This window comes from Crocodylus siamensis, chromosome 6 (assembly GCF_052110815.1).
Source record: "Crocodylus siamensis isolate JL-2025a chromosome 6, ASM5211081v1, whole genome shotgun sequence".
Lineage (NCBI taxonomy): Eukaryota > Metazoa > Chordata > Crocodylia > Crocodylidae > Crocodylus > Crocodylus siamensis.
In genome coordinates this window covers 76,807,879-76,826,914 of record NC_143400.1, presented here as the reverse complement: position 1 = coordinate 76,826,914, position 19,036 = coordinate 76,807,879, and the positions used below count along the sequence as shown (strand labels likewise).

General features: G+C 41.9%; 1 protein-coding gene and 1 long non-coding RNA gene across 2 annotated transcripts in view; one reads left to right on the top strand and one right to left on the bottom strand.

The window, feature by feature from the left end:
• SCHIP1 (schwannomin interacting protein 1) overlaps positions 1 to 19,036 on the bottom strand; it is a 556,040-nt gene that overhangs the window by 80,699 nt on the left and 456,305 nt on the right.
• Positions 10,294 to 18,939, top strand: LOC149863033 (uncharacterized). The gene is made up of 5 exons (XR_016442995.1): positions 10,294 to 10,585; positions 13,254 to 13,901; positions 14,697 to 14,756; positions 17,019 to 17,092; positions 17,216 to 18,939. It is a non-coding gene; the product is annotated as an uncharacterized LOC149863033 (long non-coding RNA).

The window sequence follows — 19,036 nt, the reverse complement described above, 5'->3', positions numbered from 1 at the left end:
TCACTTGACAATGGGGAATAAAGCACTCTTTTGCATAACTTATACAATAAAGTTCTGTGTAAATCAGCCAGCAGATTATTTAATAAATTTAAGTGTAACAAAGTTTCACATTTATTTTGAAACTGATGTTTCAAGCAGATTTGAGAGCAATATTATTCATATTACATGTAAACAACAACTCTCACTTTTTAATCCACAGCCAAATTGAACTAAGAGAAAGAATACTCAGTATGAATACAAGACTCTCAGGTTGATACTCTATTTGTTACATTATGAGAATGATGATGGAAAATGCTAAAAACAACAGGCTAAGCAAGGGTGGGTCTCAAGTGAGCCTTATTAGTCATTGAATGAGTGATACACTGGTTGCTCACTTGATGACAAAGCTCCATGTAAGAGCAAGAGACAAGCTCTTTTTTCCTTCATTTTTTCTCTCTTCATCTAATTTGACTGGTATAGCATTTTCCTTTTAGTATAAAGCTACTTGCCTCCAAGATGTGAGAAAACTTCTCATTTTAGTATAAGGGTGCCTACAAATGTTTACACACTGTGCTCTAACTCATAGCACTTTACACAGAGCACCGTGAGTCAGAGCCCCTCTACCCCTGACCAAACAGACATTTGCCAGTTGGGGAAGTGAGTAGGAAATCAAGCCTGCTTGCACCAGCCCCTGCCAGCAAGCAGGGGTGCTCCAGCAGCCTTCAAGGAGGCTACTGAACTACCCTTCTGTCCAGCCCTGGCCTCCCCAGACCAAGTTCTGGGGCTGTCAGCAGGGGAGGGATAGGGAGCAGCTGGGAGCTGCCAGCTGGACTTTGCATGGCTGGAGCTGGTAGCAGGATGTGTGTGGAAAAGAGCCTCCATGCCTCACAGCCCTGCCTCCCCCGTTACCCCTCCTGGGGGATTTCGGGGTGCTGAGCTGGGCTCCGTTCCACAGCCCCCTCTCCCAGATCTGGCCGTGGCAAAGCTGAGCCAGCAGCTCCTGCTGCTGCCGCCAAGAGGCCTGGGTGGGAGGTGGGGGAAAGGAATAACCCCCTCGCCCCACAGGCCCAGCCCAGCTCCCCTCTATATCCCAGCTGGGGTAGCTGGCAGGGAGGGCCCATGAGGCAAGGGGCGAGGGGGACCTTGCTCCCCCCAGATCTGGCCAGGCAATGCCCAGTTGCTCCCTCCCCTCCAGCTCCCTCTCTATCCCCTGCTGACAGCCCCAAAAAGGTACTAAAAATTAACCCTCAAGGGAACACAAATTCCCCAAGACACTTTGTTCTATAGTGCATTAAGCTAATAGCTGATTTGACAAGGCTTTTTTGTGTGATTGGCCATTTCAAAAGTGCTTTGTAGCCATGCACGTGTGCTTACAGAATCATAGCAAATTAGGGTTGGAAGCGGGTCAGGAGGTCATCTAGTCCAAACCCCTGTTTAAAGCAGAACCATCCCCAACTAGATCATCCCAGACAAAGCTCTGTCTAGGCAGGTCTTGAAAACCTCCACAGCCTCTCTGGGTAACCTGTTCCACTGTTTTATTACCATCCTAGTGAGAAAGTTCTTCCTAATATCTAACCTAAACTCCCCTTGTTGCAACTTGAGACCATTGCTCCTGGTTCTGTCATCTGCTACTACTGAGAACAGTCTAGCTCCATTCTCTTTCAAACCCGCTTCAGGTAGTTGAAGGCTGCTATTAAATCCCCTCTCAATCTTCTCTTCTCCGAACTGAATAAGCCCAGTTCCCTCAGTCTTTCCTCATAAGTCCTGTACCACAGCCCCCTCACCATTTTTGCTGCCCTCCGCTAGACTCTCTCCAATTTGCCCACATCCATTCTGTAATGGGGGTGAGGGGAGGCATCCAAAACTGAGCACAGTACGTCAGATGTGGCCTCACCAGTGTTGAACAGAGGGGAAGAACACTTCCTCTGACCTACTGGCAATGCTCCTACTGATGCAGCCCACTATGCTGTTAGCCGTCTTGGCAACAAGGACACACTGGTGGCTCATATTCAGCTTATTGTCCACTAAAGCAAAATAAGCTTTTCTGCAGAGCTGTTGCCCAGCCAGTCAGCCCCCAGCCTGTACTCAGGACAGAACAATTCCATGCACGAGTGCAGGACTTTGCATTTGTCCCTGTTGAACTTCATGAGATTTCTTTTGACCCAATCCTCCAATTTGTCAAGGTCAGTCTGAATCCAGCACTACCCTCCAGCGTATCTACGACTCCCCCCCCCGCTTGGTGTCATCTGCAAACTTGCACTCGATGCCACCTTCAGGTCATTGTTGAAGACACTGAACAAAGCTGGCTCCAGGACCGACCCTTGGGCACTCCACTTGATAATGCCTGCCAAGTAAACATTGAGCCATTGATTAGTACCCGCTAAGCCAGATGCTCCAGCCAGTTTTCTATCCACCGTAGAATCCCTTCATCAAGCTCGTATTTCCTTAGCTTACCTGCAAGAATGTTGTGGGAGACTGTAACAAAGGCCTTGCTAAAATCAGGGTATATCATATCCACTGGTCTCCCCATGTCCACAGAGCCAGTCCTCTCATCATAGAAGGCAATCAAGTTGGTCCGGCATGACTTGTCCTTGGTGAATCCATGCTGATAGTTCCTAATCACCCTTTTCTCCTTCAAGTGCTTGGAACTGGATTTTTTAAAGATCTGCTCCATAATTTTTCTAGGGACTGAGGTGAAGCTGACTGGTCTGCAGTTCCATGGATCCTCCGTTTTCCCTTTCTTTAATGTGGGCACTATGGTTGCTCTTCTCCAATCATCTGGGAGCTCTTCAGATAGCCATGAGTTTTCAAAGATTACAGGCAGTGGCTCTGCAATCTAATCAGCCAACTCCCTCAGCACCCTCAGGTGTATCCTATTCAGTCCCATGGACTTGTATATGTCCAGATTTTCTAAATGGTCCCCAACCCGTTCTTTCACAACTGTTGGCTGCTCATCTCCTCCCCAAACTGTACTGCCTGGTGCAGTAGTCTGGGTGCTGACCTTGTCTGTGAAGAGTGAGATAAAAAAGGCACTTCAGCTTTTTCTGCATCCTCTGTCACAAAGTTTCCTCCTCCATTCAGTAAGGGACCCACACTCTCCATTATCCTCCTCTTGCTACCATCATACATGTAGAAACTCTTCTTTCATACTTGTAGAAATGCATCTCTTACTAGCTGCAGCTCCAATTGCACTTTGGTCTTCCTGACTTCATCCTTGCATGTCCAAGCAATACTCTTATACTACTCCCTAGTCATTTGTCTAAGTCTCCTTTTCTCATAAACTTCTTTTCTGTGATTTAGTTTACTGAAGAGTTCCCTGCTAAGCCAACCTGGTTTCCTGCCATACTTGCTAGCCTTCCTGTGCATCGGGATGGTTTGTTCCTTCACCTTCAATAAGGTTTCTTTAAAGTACAGCCAGCTCTCCTGGACTCCTCTCCCCCTCAGACAGGCTTCTCGGGAGATCCTTCCCATGAGTTCCCTGAGTGAGTTGAAGTCTGCTTTTCTGAAGTCCAGGGTCCTTACTTTGCTGCTCTCCATCCTTCCTTCTCAGGGCACTGCTGCCCAAGTTGCCATCTACTTCTACATTCCCCACCAATTCTTCCCTGTTTGTGAGTAGTGGATCAAGAGGAGCATGGCTCATAGTTGGCTGCTCCAGCACTTGCACCAGGAAGTTGTCCCCAACACTCTCCAGAAACTTCCTGGATTGCCTGTGCACTGCTATATTGCCTTCCCAGCAGATATCAGGGTGATTGAAGTCCCCCATGAGAACCAGGATCTGTGACTGGGAAACTTCCACTAGCTGTTTGAAGAAAGCCTCACCTACCACTTCTTCCTGGTCTGGTGGTCTATAGCAGACCCCCACTACAACATCACCGTTGTTGCTCTCTCCTATAACCTTTACCCAGAGACTTTCAACAGGCCTATCTCCAGCTTCATACTGGAGCTCTAAGCAATCATATGGGTCTTTTATTACACAAAGTGCAACTCCTTTTCCTCTCCTCCCCTTCCTGTCCTTCCTGAACAGTCTGTACCTATGTACGACAGTACTCCAGTCATGCGAGCTATCCCACTGAGTCTCTGTTATGTCATGACTGTAGAGTGCTTTCAGGGGCCTGACTGCATAAAAAATGTAACTTGTGTAAGCACCCTAGAGCTATTTGCCTGCAAGATGCCAGAAAACACTGACAAGATGCTATATTTTGCTCTGTAGTTTTCTACACTTAAAAAATATCACCCACAAAAATCTTTGCCTCTTGCATTAATCCAAAAGGTGATTAAATTTCAGGTCAGTGTGTTAATGAGAATAAAGTTGATTATATTTTGTGAAACTTGATTAAAGTATGTGAAAGTATAGAACTCATTTCAGTTTGGGCCATACTTAAGGTCGAATTCACGCCTGTCCTTGGGCTTTAATCATCAGCTGCCGTAGACACCCATGGAAGGCACAATCTGGTGCTTTATTATACACTTAGGCGGGTAATAAAGGGGAAGTAACAGGGTAAGATGGCTTAAGTTTAGAGGAAAAAATGCAAATTGTTTGATAAAGATACATTCTATCTTAATAACAGAATTTAGAGGTTTAAAAAATCTCCAAACCTGATCTAAGGACAGCCTGCCTGCAAAAACCTAATTATTCCCATTTCCACCTAACTCACTCTGCTTGCTCCTCAGTGGTTTTCATAATTAAAGCAAGACACTTATTCTGCATACTCCATCTTTGTCTAACACAGGACCAAAAGGAACAGCAAAATAATTGCCTTGTCACTGACGCAACGCAGAAAGGTACAATCTTTCTTCACTAAAATCAATACAAAAAAAAGTATGCGTGTGTCAGACCTGTGTTTACACTGACAAAGTATCTCCTAAAAGAATACTTGTGAAGCCATAACGCACACTTTCCTAACCAAAATCTGGAACTAAAATATCTGAGTAAAACTACACATTACGAAGCTTCATCTGCATGGAAAATATAGCTTGGCAAAACGGTTCTATACAGTCTTCTAGTAGCTCAGCTGATACAACGTAGCAGAAAGCTCAGAAGTCGTCTCAATCACTCACATGACTTCTTTGAGGGTATTTTGGATGGGGAGGAAGGAAAACAAATGTAAATCCTGTAGATAGTTAATAATATTACCCTACTAAATAATTCAGGAAATATAATCTTTCAAAATAACAACAAGCCTTTCAAAACCTAGAACTTGCCTTACACAGCATTACAATTTTGTTATTCCAATGTTTATTTACATTTCAATGCAAAGATCATCCAGAGTATGATATATTTGGATCTCGTTCAAGTACACTTTACAGTGCAAATGATCAGACAGGAAGACCCAAGGCTTTAAAAAAGGTCCCACATGTTCTCGAACAATTTAAGGGTCCAAATACCACAAAATAAGACAAGAAAAAGTAGTAAGTATTACTGCAACAACCAATGCAGAAATACAAAATGGAAAAAATGAAAGCTGCTAGACAAACTGTGGTACAGAAACATTTCTACCATGACATAATTTATGGAACTATATACCCCGGGATTCCTGTCATTCAAATGTCCCAAATATGCAATTGATTCCATACGGAACATATTTTCATCTCATGGGTTACGTGCTCAGTTCCTCATCATGACCTTTCCTCCAAAAGTGGTTTTTATGTTCACACAACAAACCAGGACTATCACATTTCTATTACAAGAGCAAAATGTGAGACTCTGTACTTCGCAATTTTCTGTTAGCAACAATTGTTCTGTGCTAAAGGTAGCACCTGTGGTGCTGCGCCCCACTCCAGGTCTTGCACTTTCTGCAGTGTGTAGGCTGGACCCAGTGCCAGGGGCACTGCCCAAGGCACAAGGGCTGATCCTAGCAGGATGGGGGGCCATCACAGAATACACACTGCTAACAGACCAGCACTGGCTTTGGCACAGCCTGATGAGACCCACGGACTGACCCAGAGAACCTCATCTGGCCCACAAGGCTGGATGAGTTTGACACTTCTGCTGCAGAAGAATGGGAGGATTGGAAACTGCAAATCATCCTCAGCTGACACGCATACTTTTTCTTACACACCCTTCAGTTTCTGTTAGAATGTCTCCAGGATGCCTAGCAAACCAACTGGTGCAAGATTTTAACATTTTTGCCTCCAACAGCTTTTAGGCTGTAATGTCTTGGCATATGACAAAATAGGATGAACAGGGTACAACTGGCTTTGTATTCCATATTCTTGAGAAGATTATTCTTAGTTTCTGTATTACCATCATGCCTAGAAAGCCCCAGTCATGAAGCAGGACTCTGGAGTGTTAAAGCAGCCCATTTATGCTAAAATTTTCCACAGAAGCGCTATGGGTTAGAACAAATGATAGCAGAACTATTTCCTATCTATTAATAGTAGAAAGAGGAATTTGCCCTGAAGAATGGTTGTTTCTGCAGCTATAAGACAAGTCTTCATCGTAGCAGCCATAAGGCTCTTGTATAGACTGAGGAGGTAATTCAGAAACTCTGCCTTTCAGATACAACGGTGAGAGGAAAGGCGAGTCAGACGGGTCTAATTTGTCATTCTGATTAATCTTGGAACCTGAGGATACTCAGGGAGTGTGATGTGACTACCTACAGAATACCTAAGGGCTTGTAACCTTGTTTCTATGATGCTTGGTTGTAGGATTGTAATCAACCATTCTGGAGAAACTCTGACCTAGCTGAAATCAACATTTTGTTTTATGGTACCATGTAGAAGTTGAGGCCCTGAACACTGCCCAAAAAGGCAGTTTCTACCTCAGAAAGCATCTATTCATTCTAGCAGCAGAAATGTACTTTTAATTTGGTGAATGAAATCTCCTGGTCTAGATACTAAAATATAATCTGTTTAATGGGAAAGAATCCATGCTAAACTAGAATTCTTTTCCGATGATCAGGATGCAATCTGTAGATTTAAGGACTAGGTATAACAGCCTCTTTCCTCTTTTGTACCATTTATGAAAGCTGTCTTAAAAGGCAGCAGATTCTTCTCTGCCAGGACATGATTTTGCTTGCCCAGAGAGAAATTCTACCTCTGGTTACCTCCTGATTTTGAAAAGGATTTAAATCTAGTCAGGTCTTTACCATAAGCCCACTTCTCATGAAATATAGGGGCTTTCCCTTGCAAACACCATAACTGCCTACAAGATGGTTTATATATCTTCTTCTAAAGTAGCTGAAGTTGGCAAATATGGATTTGATGGACCACTGGTTTATATCATATACTTATACTTGTATATTTTGGATATTTTATTGTTTAAAGCCACAGATAGATATGCCAAAGTGAATACAAATACCCTACACATTTGCTTCCAGTGACCATAAAAGAGTCAGAAAACTGGCCCAAAGCATGCTTTTATTCATCTGTCCCAAAGGACATTCAGATTTGATCCAAGAAGGATACCTAATATCACACTGAATAAGGTACATGGTTCCATACAGGAAGAAGGAACTTCTGCTTCTACATTTCAAAAACCCACAGAAGGGATGAAGTCATGGCAGCAACCCTGGCACCACTGAAGATAGTTGACTAAGCATGACCACTGCCTGGAAACAACTGCTGCAGTGATGTTTGGATTTTTTGCAAATCTTTGCCACAGTGGTAACACTAAAGTCATTCTTATGTTTTGAGCCTGGCATGAACCATTCTCTGTACTGGGTGAAAAAGCTATTCTTGATTTTGGGGAACTAGTGGACATGAATCCTTTCCAGCTGTCCAGTTATGAATGGGCCTGTTTCTCTAGACTGGGCACTGACTGGCACATTATTTTTGCTTTGCTATGACTATCACAAGCTACTTCTTGGGAATCTTGGTGTGGAAGGGTCAGAACTGTGAGCTTGCATATATAAATACCTATTTGATTTGTCATGTTGAGGCCCTGGAACAAAATTTATTTGTATCTAGACTGCCTTGGAAGCATCTAGATTTTTTTTCTCCTTCTACTAAGAAAATAGTTTTTTCTTGGTGCTGGTAACAAACAATGAATTGCTGTCCTAGTTTTGATAACAAGGATTGAAAACATTCATCTACTATTTTCTTTGCTGTTTTCCAAAAAGCTCCTTAACTGTATGGATACACAAATTTTATTTTTAAGGGTGAATACTTGTAATTGATAGATGTCACATGAATTCCATTTAGCCAATGAGTTAAAAGCCAATCAGGGATCACAAATCAGGGATTTGACCCAAAATACCTTGCTCCAAAGCATCTCATACATAAATAATGAGATGTTGCTTTGTGACCAACTAGGCTTATCTAAATACATAATAATTGTTTGTTCTAAATGGCTGTACCTGACCTTGAAAATTGCTATTGCTCTTTTATGGTTTTTAGGGCATTTTGGGAAAAAAATCTCTTTCTGAAGGTGTCTTTCACTGGTGGAGCTACTAATGCCCCAACCTTGGGTTAACAAGGCAAAATAAATTTTATAACCTACAAATACATTTGCTTTTCTTTTTAAATCAGAAATCTTCAACAGAAAGTATTTATGAGAAACAGCGCATGTAATAATACTTGAAAGGGATATGATTTATTATTATTTATGAGTTCCATGCATGCCTGTCCTACAAAATTGCCAGCAACTCTTCTTTTCCATTAAGTGATATTTGCTTTGACTATTTATAGGAAGGAGGTAGCACATTCCTCAACCTCTGGCTTGGGGATCACTGAGCCAAGGTACAAATACCTTGGTTATGACATGAGCTTTCTACATGCCCCCAAGGACCTGAAGTGTTGCCTGCATGGTTCCCAAGCACCTGCGTAAGTTTTGTAGAAGCAACCTAAACCCACTTGGGCTTTACTTAGCAAGTTATGAGTTACCTGATATGTGAAAAGAAACCCTGCTCCCCACTCTGGAGTCTCTCGGTGTCTAGCTCTGTGGAATTCTTGTGTACCTGTGATCCAGTCCGACTGCCCAACATGCCGCTTGCTTTAATGTGGAACCAGCCTGTGGAGCAGAGAGAGAGGAAGGAGAGGAGACGCACTCTTTCCCACCTTTCTGACTCTGGATACTTTCCCTGGCAGAGAAAAAAATTCATGACTGATGATCAGTGGAAAAATACCCAATTTGCCATTGCCTGCATCTGAGCCCCGTTCCTTGACAAAGTGCGGGTCTTAAAGGGGAAAGCCAGACAGGCACAATTACCGTTACGCTACAACCTGAGGCAAGAGTAACATGTTCAATCATGCCAACAGCTGGAGGAGAAATGATAAGTTCCATAAAAAGCACTGCAAGGGCTATAATATAAAAGAAAGGCCTCAGATATTCTCTCAAGGAGTAGACAGACAAAGGAGAACAGTTAACTCTGCAAGGTTCATTCCACATGATCATTAACCTTTGCTGATGCCATACAAAAATCATGCTTACCTTTCAGACTAGAGCCACTAGGGTTTGCAAGCCCTACCCCTGATCACCATGCAACTCTCCCTCAGATAGGACAAAGGAGGCTCTACAAGAACCCTTTTTTCCGCAGCATGCTAGGGACCCACCTCAATGTGTAGTGGGGCTTTGGGTCCCTCCAGGGGGATTTTCCATCTCTCAACATAGTCAGTTGTACTCCCAGCTTGCTGGATAGTTTCCTCATTCTTAGACTATCTGAAATGGACTGGACATTAGACCAGACATTAGAAACAAGTTCTTCATGGTCAGGGTTACCAGGACCTGGAATGGGCTTCCAAGGGAGGTGGTTCTTCCCCTATCTTTGGGGGTCTTCAAGAGGAGACTGGACAGGCACATGGCTGGAATCACATGATCCCAGTTTGGTGACCCTTTTCTTGGGGGCAGGGGGTCATACTAGATGGCCCACTGAGGTCCCTTCTGACCCTGGAATTTATGAATCTATGATCCCTGATCAAACTGTGAGGCACTGGAGTCATGACTTCTGGGGATTCAAGGGATCATAAAGGGCTAATTCTGAATCCAATGCCCTGGCAATGCAAGGGTTAGCTGGCGGCTGTAGCAACCTGCGTGAAGCTTGCAGAAAGGAGCACAGGTTGTAGCATGGGGTGGTTTGGACAAGAAGTCAGTCTGTATGCATATAGCCAGAATGCCAGCTGCAGCGTCTTTATAAAGATTTCTCTAAATAAAGAGCCAATTTAATTTTACAAGCATGGAATCCTTTCATATTATGATACTGTATGTGATGCATGGAACATCTGTGAAAAGGCAGGGCATAATTTAACTTCTGGGGAGCCCATAAATGCTGCCTCACATAGGCAACAATGCTTTGAGTTAGCCCAGTGTTTGCTGCCATGCATTAGTTGTCAGAGCAGAATCCTGGACAGCAGACAGAGCCATGATGTATCCTGAATGACTGTGGCTATCAAAGCTGCCAAATACCTCAAACCAAGGAGAAGAAGGAAGTTGGATAATCATTACTGCACAAAAGGGAATAAGACAAAATGATAAAGGAGGAACTGACCCACCAGCTCACTTGAGAACTGGGAGCATAACATTTGGTGGGCTGACATGAGGTGCAGGGCGTAGCTCTAAAATCCTCCAGCAACAATGGACTACCTCTCAATTGTGTAGGTGTAAGGTATCAACCTATTAATACCAAATGAGGAGAACATCTGTGCAACAGAAAGGGCTGAGTCTGAAACGGTAAGTTTTTCAAAATCCTTTTTGCTTTTCTTCTGGTAAAAAACTGTGTTGTAGCATAATTTGAAAGGATAAGTCTGGGTAGCCCAAATATTGCTAAGCCTAACTACAAAGAAATTTGTGTATTTAAAATCTGCTTCAAGGTTACTTCAGTATTGTTAAAAGGTAAACCAAAGGGAGGGGTGAAATAAGAATGAATTCAGGCCCTCCCCACCTCCCTATGCATCTTAAAGAAGGAAGAACAGTCTCCCCACCCTCCCTGATTATCTGGTATAGGAACCTATGCTGCAATATTTGATTATTTTATTAAATGTTTGTATACTTTACATAATGTAAATGATGAAGAAAATGCCTCCATGGATAAAGTTGTTATAACTTTTAAGAACAGTTTGACATAAAACTTCCAGCCAAAAACCAGGGAAGGCAAGGCAAGGAAACCATAAACATAAGAACTATGCATGAAACATACATAATATCAATAGTCCCCAAATCTCACTTTAATAAATTCAATATGAAAGAGTTACAGTAAATAAAAAGTTAGGATTAAACTTTTAATAACTCACTAAAAGCATTTCTATTCTCTGTGGACTGTGTACATTACCACTGAACCAAATTTCTGCACATATATGCATATTCAGGCCTTTATATATCACAGTTTCCTTTTTTCAGCATCACTAACTGTCCAAATTCAATTAGTAGCTAAGTTGTGTTTATTGACATCCTTCCATAATATTCTTTGCTCTTGCTGAAACAGATATTTTTGTAGTTTATATGAACACACATACCTTGTATAAGGAAATTAAAATACAAAACCAAATTATTTAACAAAGCAGCACGGAAAAGATTTACTACCTCCAAGACTTAGATTTCCCATCACACAACATTCACTCCACAATATGGAAATAGTAAACAACCAAAGACAAAGTGTACAAAATAATATAAATATTCAAAAAGCTGCAAACTCTTGGAAACAATCCCATTTAGCACACATTGGGTCCTCCATAATATAAGTCAACAACAAAAGATCTGTGAAATCATGAGATACAGCACATATGCACCATAGTTGTCGATTATTCTTCTTTAAAGGTAGGTGTAATTTTGCAACTACACAAATATTACTTACTGAAAAAATACTGTCAAACTGTAGCTCATTTACCTTAATCATATAGGGGAAAAAAAGTTTAAGCCATGATGTAATGGAAAGACTAACTTATCTGAACATTCAAAACATTTTAACACCATTGCTAGGAAACACCAGATACATCTTTAAAAAAATACTACTGTATCACGTAGCTGATGTCTACACTGTGGCTATGTTCAACTAGAATGACCTCATCATAAGTGTCACGTATCCATAGTAACTCATGGTTTCCAGGGACAAGTGTCAGGAAACACAAAGATACTCACTCAACAAGATCAGTTTAAATAATCATTTGTTTTCTAAAAGAAAACAGCTATACTGAGTTGCAAAGAGAAACTAGGAGTTATTTCCTTTCTATTATACATATATGGAAATAATTGTTTTCCAACTAACTGGGAATCTTATGCAAGCCAACACCAGAAAGTCCTAACAACAGAAAACAAAATTTCCCCCTACATCGTTTCAATAAAAACATCATACAACCAGCATGAATATCTCATAAGAAATACAGTTTATCCCTAGACTCAGATGGCTTGAAATAGCTTGTCTGCATTTGTTTAAAAAGATCCTCTGAAGTATTTGCCGTTAAAAACAAAACCTATGATATTTTGAATATTTTCCTGCAAGCAACTTTTATTTAAATTTTGTATTAAAACGTGATTTTCAAAAAAAGTCACATCCTCAAAATACTGAGAGTAATTTACTTTTTACAAGAAAGAAACTAATATAGGATTCAAAGGCTGCATTGATTAATCAGAAGAAAAAGAATACTCCTTGTCTTATTTAAGTACTCCACATGGCCACATTCTTTACTCAGATCAAAAAAGGCTATTTTACAGTATTATATGTTTCTCATTTGACTTCGTTTTACTACTGCACCTGGAAATTTTATCCATAAACACTATTCCCCTCCTCCCCCAACTAAACAACAATGATTTTGCAGGAATCTGTTAACATTCAACTTAGCACATATAATTATTTACCACAAATTGGGCATCCAATTGTCACATCAGATTTCATGATCAATATTTAATCACTGTGCAGGAATATGGACATAAATTAAAAATTCCTTCTCAAGGCAACATGCATTTAATAGGAAAAAATGCATTCTGTGGTGCCATTATCTTTTTATATTTGAAAAATAACCACATTTAAAAATCACACAAATTAATATTATTTCATGCATTTAAAAAGAAATGCAGCTTTTGTATATTCAGCAAAAGTAGAGTAAGGTTTTATTGAGCACCTGAAACTGGAAAATGCCTACTTCTATAAGTACTCCCTTTCTTCCCAAATCTTTGTTAAACTAAGATTTGAATTTCTTCATTCAAAAAATGAATCCAGTTATTTCAGCGGGATTATTCAAATAATAGTTTGAAAACTGAAGTTCTTATTTTTTGCTGTTGAAGTTTATTTGGAAATACTTACAGAGAGATTAACTCTCACATTGCAAAATGGTTTGGGCACTTGCTAGAGAGAACTGTGCTGGGTAGCTCTGCCGTAAATATATTCCTTGTTTTTTTCAAACAGAACAACTGCTCTCTTTGCTGTTCCTGAAAATGTAAAGATATTCATAACAGAATTAGGTAAGAAGTGAACACTAAATTTTCTTCATTCCAGAACTTAACTGCACAAAAATTTAGATTTGGAGGGGATGGGATGCAGACAAGAATATTGCTGCAGGCAATCCTGGCAAGTGCACTGTAACAAAGTATTCATCCAATGATCTGGTCTACTAAGGCTCTGTCTGCTTTCATCATTTTAACACAGGCTGAAGTATACCAGAAGGAAAGTTCATTACTGCAGCAAACTGAAAGGAAAAATAAAAACCAAACCAAATTAAAAATTGCCTCACTTTATGTAGTTCTTATATACAGGCTCTCTGTTCTCCCCTCTCTCCTTCTCTATTCTGCACTGGTGAGGCCTCAGCTGGAGTACTGCGTCCTATTCTGGGCACAGCACTTCAAGAAGGACATGGATAAACTTGAGAAGGTACAAAGAAGGGCCACCCATATGGTCAACAGCATGAAGGACAGGCCCTATGAGGAGAGACTCTAGGAACTGGGCCTGTTCAGCGCGAGTAAGAGAAGGCTGAGAGGTGACTTGATAGCTGCCTACAAGTACATCAGGGTGAACACCAAGACCTAGATAAGCAACTCTTCAGGAAGGCATGTTAAGGTAGGACGAGGACCAATGGGCATAAGCTTATAAGTAAATTCAAGCTAGATATAAGAAAGAACTTTTTCTCTGTTAAAGTCACCAGAATCTGAAACACACCCCCAGCAGAGGTGGTGCAGTCACCCTCCTTGAAGGTGTTCAAGATGAGGCTGGACAGGCACCTTGTTGAGCTTGTCTGAGCCCAATAACTTCTTGCCCATGGCAGAGGATTGGACTTGATGCTTGCATAGGCCCCTTCCGGTTCTACAATGAACACAGAAGCTTGTGCTTCAGATTAACTGTAGCCCAAAGGATTCATTCAGCATGTACTGCCTCTCTTGTATTCCATAAATAAAGGAATTTGGGGAACAAAACTGGTGTTTTTTTTGTTAACTATGGTGGAATTTTTGTAAAAAAACATCTTGTACACAGAAAAACTCTGCCCCGGTTTTTCAGATATTATATAGATGTACCAGAGTAAGGAGTGGCCCATGAGTGTCCACAGGGCTCAGGAACAATGGAAGAACAAAGAAGTTCCTAGTGTAGATAAGGCCAATGAATAAAATTCATTTAATGGATAACCTATATGCAGCATGTGGCCTGTCAGGGAAGACATTCAAGCTGATGACCAGCACCTCAGACATATGCAAAATCAGTTGAAGTAATACTACGCAGTATTGACCAGTAGGAACTCTCAGTGGAATGTTATTTATATTTTCCAAATACTGTAGGCCAATCAATACCGACACAAACATATAGTCTAAGATGCACCCAAATCTTGAATGTTAACTTTCATCTCTGACTGGATCATCCTAGGCTCTCATGGGTGGCGTAGACCTAAGGACATTATCACTTGAAGAAAGACATCTTTTTCAGGTAATTTTTTCAACTTTTCATTATGCTAAGGTCAAGATCTGCAACAGTTAGAGTCTTACATTAACATATTTCTAAGGTGGAGAGATTGGATTATCCTTTGCTAAGAGCATCAAACACAAGATATGTTCATCCTCTATCTTTCTGTTATCAGGGCAGTATGGCATGAAGACAACTGCTACAGAAAACCAGCAAGAACAGACTGGGGTGTGGTAGTGGGGTATTTGGGGTATGGCAGTGAGCTCTGAGTTCGACCTCCAAACCTGAAAAGTAGTTTTTGTCTGGCCTCTACACTTCAACTTGCCCTGAAGTAGAACTCCTGCTAGCACAGCTTACCAGGTGACAAAGACTTGCAAGTAGTCCCACTATGCCAAGTGCCAGTAGAAGCTGAAACTAAAGAAGCAACTTTAACTTGTGCAAGTTTTTGACTATAAAAGGTACCAGCCAAGGATAGAAATGACCTTATATGCAAAGAATTTATCTGTCCATTAGATTCTGAGACCTTATAAAGAAGAGGCTCTGCTATTCAACAGAAGTTCAAGTATTTCTTGAGACTGGTGACAAAAACTCCCTGCTAAATTAAAAATATAAATACTGCGTTCTCTCAGTAGAAGCTTGCAACTTAAAAACTAACTTGACTGGAAATAGCAACTACTGAAACAATTATTTTACGGTTCAGAAGTTGAATGATGCCTCCAGCATAAGTGTATGGAGTAGTGCTGACAGACCAGAAAGAGGTTCAAAAGTTGTGCTCTGAATCCATGAAGTAGCCAGGGCAATTTCTCTAAGAAAACATTTAAAAGAAAAAACTTTGCAAGTCTTCCTTCTTTCCTGACTACACTGACAACTTGATATAGCAGAGACTTTATAGCTCTTACCTGCCCATATTACAGACTTCCACAAGGAGCATATAAATTTGCAATGTGTTAGTTAAACCAGGGCTGTACAACTGGGGACCCACAAGCCACATGCAGCCTTACAAGCTCCTGCCCAGCCACCTGGCATGCAGTCATCCATTATGTTGTCTCCCTCTCCTCCCTTCCCCTGTTGTGCCTGCTGCAGCAGCAAAGTTCTCCAGGTTCCCTTACCCTGCTCCAGCTTCTACTTCCTGCCCCTGCTCCTGGGGACAGGGTGGAGCAGTGCAGCAGGAAAGAGTGGGGGTGCCCAAGCTGCTCACACTGGATATACAGCCTAAGGGAAGAACCAACACCATGGCGAAGAACCCTTGGGTCCATGGCTTGCCACTCATGTGGCCCCCAGGACTGTGGTCTGCCTGGTACATGGCCCCTGGCTGTCCAGAACTTGGTCAGCTCTGAGTTAAACCCTGAACCTTACTTCAGCCTGTAGAATAAGTTCTGTTGGTTGGCTTCTTTCCAGGGTTCATACAATTGGCAATGAACATGGGGTGGGTCTGTAGTTTCCCTGGAGACCCCCATCTGGAGTATAACTAAGGCCTTGGGATGTCTGTCCAGAGGTGTGGGGGGGAGGGAACTGGGGCTACAGCCCTATACTTCCCTCTCCAATACTGATAGTGTTCAAAGTTCCCCCTGTTTGCAGTCCAAGGCAGGACTATCTAAATGTTGGCCCATGAGCTACATGAAGCCTGAATTAACTAACACCTGCCCCATGGACTTGTCTTGGCCACTGCTCCTCCAACCATTCTTGCTGCAGCTGGGTCTCTGAGCTCATCCCCACTCCTCCAGATTCCTGGTCTTGGGCACAGTAGAAAATGAGAGTGCATCTGGGCATTACCAGTTTAACACTGGGGCTACTAGTATGACTGACTCCTGGTTCACTGGGTTCTGAAGTGTCAGGGGGTGTGGAAGGGGGATTCAGCAGTGGTCTTGAGGTAGCGCTCTGATAATCTGCTGGATCTGCAGATTCACTGAACCAGACCTACTGGGTCTGGAGTAGGAGCAGCTGCCACCAGAGTTCTAAAATACCAATCCAGGAATCCAGGGATTTAGAACAAGTCCAGGCTTTTCTGTGCATTTTACTAGCTTTTTCTTATCTCAGTCACTTCTCTTTTTTCATTAGCTACATGGGCAGGGACTAAGGCAATCCCACTCAGACTATTTTACAAGATGGCACCTGTATCTGAACTAGGAAAGCCAGTCTCTTTAGTTTCACCTTGTTTTTTCCTTATGCAAAGGCATTTGGGCCATCGTGACCCTTCATCTCACAGAGGTAGCTAAGTTCCCCATTTAGACACTGATATGGGGACAGAGCAGAGGAACTTGTATTTACCCTTTTTGAATTTCTCAGCCTAGTTCCTCCTCTGAAGATGTCAAAGACACCAGCTACTGCAGCACATTCATCAGAAGAAAACTGAAGTTGAGGTAGGTAGGGAAAACCTCCCAAGAAGCCAGCTTGGCTCTGGGATACAGACAGGAATTAGACAGACATTTCTGACCTGAGTTGTTAGCCAGAACACTGAAACTAACTTTTTTGATTTCCTTCAGAAGAGCTCTACAGCCTGGAGGCAAGGTCAAGACACAAATGAAGTCCAGAAAATTTAAAGGAGGGCAAATTCCTCTGTGATTAGGGCCAGCATATTTATTCTAACCCTAATGGAACTGACATATCTATAATAAAGGATCGGTGGACTTCCTTTCTCACAGCCTCGTGACACATAGTATTTAGCAGAAATTGTAAATTCACTGGACTCTGATAGGACTGCACCATGAGAAACTTCTGCTATGGCCTTGAACTTACAATCTCTGGACTGCCAGCCATGTGACAGCACCCACACCACCACCCAGCTCCCTCCATGGAATAAAAAATGTTTATTCATTGTTTAATACTTACTACTATTTACACTTAAAAATGGCATCAACATTTATTTTGTTCAGAGGTTTTTACAATGAATTATTGCTTATACTGAAAAGCATACAATTATTTTTCTAAGAGAGCCAATTTAGAAATTTGACTTGACTCTGAAAAATAACAATACAAGCACTGCTGGCAAATAAATCATTGCCAGAAATCCTGATTTTCCCTGATAAAAAAAAAAGAAAAATCACAAATTCTCTGATAAAAAGTTGCAAATTCTCTGATACCTCCCCCCCCACATCCATGCTTAAAATGAAAGCCCCTCCACCCCAACCCTGCTCCTGCCCTTCACTCCCCTCCACAACCCTCCCAGCCCTGCTGGTGCCCCTTGTCACGAAACTGAAAAATTCGCAGGTTTCTCCGGTAAAATGAGAAGTCCGCGTTTGCTTCCAGTAGAAGATAAACTTGGTTTACTGTGTTTTTTCTGTGGAAAATGGACAACCCAGATCCCCGATCATCAGGGGCAAGTTACTACAAAAATGCTTTATAAACTGTAACAGGGAAATGAGCAAAAATGATTGTTGTTGCTGCTGTTACTCTAACCTAAACCATGTCTGTTAAGGCTTTCAGGATTGAGCTAAAATCATTTAAAACTTTTAACAGAAAACCTGTCTGCTGGCCTGTGTCCTATTCTAGCAACTATGATTGACTAGTTTTGGAGCCGCTGACTGTCCCAGGATGCAAAAGGGAAGAGTGGAAGAAGCCCTGGAAGAAGCCACCACTGAAGGCCCATAATTCCTGAATCCTTGCTTTCCTTCTGGCTATATACCAAAGTAAATCTGTTACTTGAGGATATATAGCAGCATTTGATAGGAGATTGTTATATTTCATTTAACATAATTGAAAGAAGATTGTGAATTTGTGCTTTGGTTCTTTTTAGTATTTTTCTCTAGATACCTGTGGGTCATATTCCTTTTTGTTTGCAATATTTATTTTATTATAGTCTGTTGGGTACCCAGAGAGTTTGGACTTGGTAAGTCTTACTTTTTATTACTGAAAAGTTTTGTCAGCGGTAGTTAAACCATTTGTTGTGAGCATATCATTATTCCCATTACAGACCTACCCTGTAATTGTGAATGTTTATTGGACGTGCATGGATATATCGGTTGCATATGAAATCAGCACCAATAAAAGGAAAATTAACATTATTATTGGCTTTTTTGGCCAATGTAGCCGATAACGTTCACTGATGTATAATATGCCTTCTGGCCGGGGCCCCCAAATGCCACGTGCATGCATGCAGCCTCATGCATGCACAAGGCCAGGAATGCAGCTGGGCAGCAGGGAGAACAGCACCCTGCAGGTAAGTCTGTGGAGGGGAAAGGGTGTGGGGGGAGAGGGCAGATCAAGGCACCTATGGTGAGGGAGTGGGGCAGGGACAGGGGCTGGGAGTGCTCTCCTGCCAGGGTGATGAATGGGACCCAGGATGGAGCTATGGGTAGCTTGTCCAG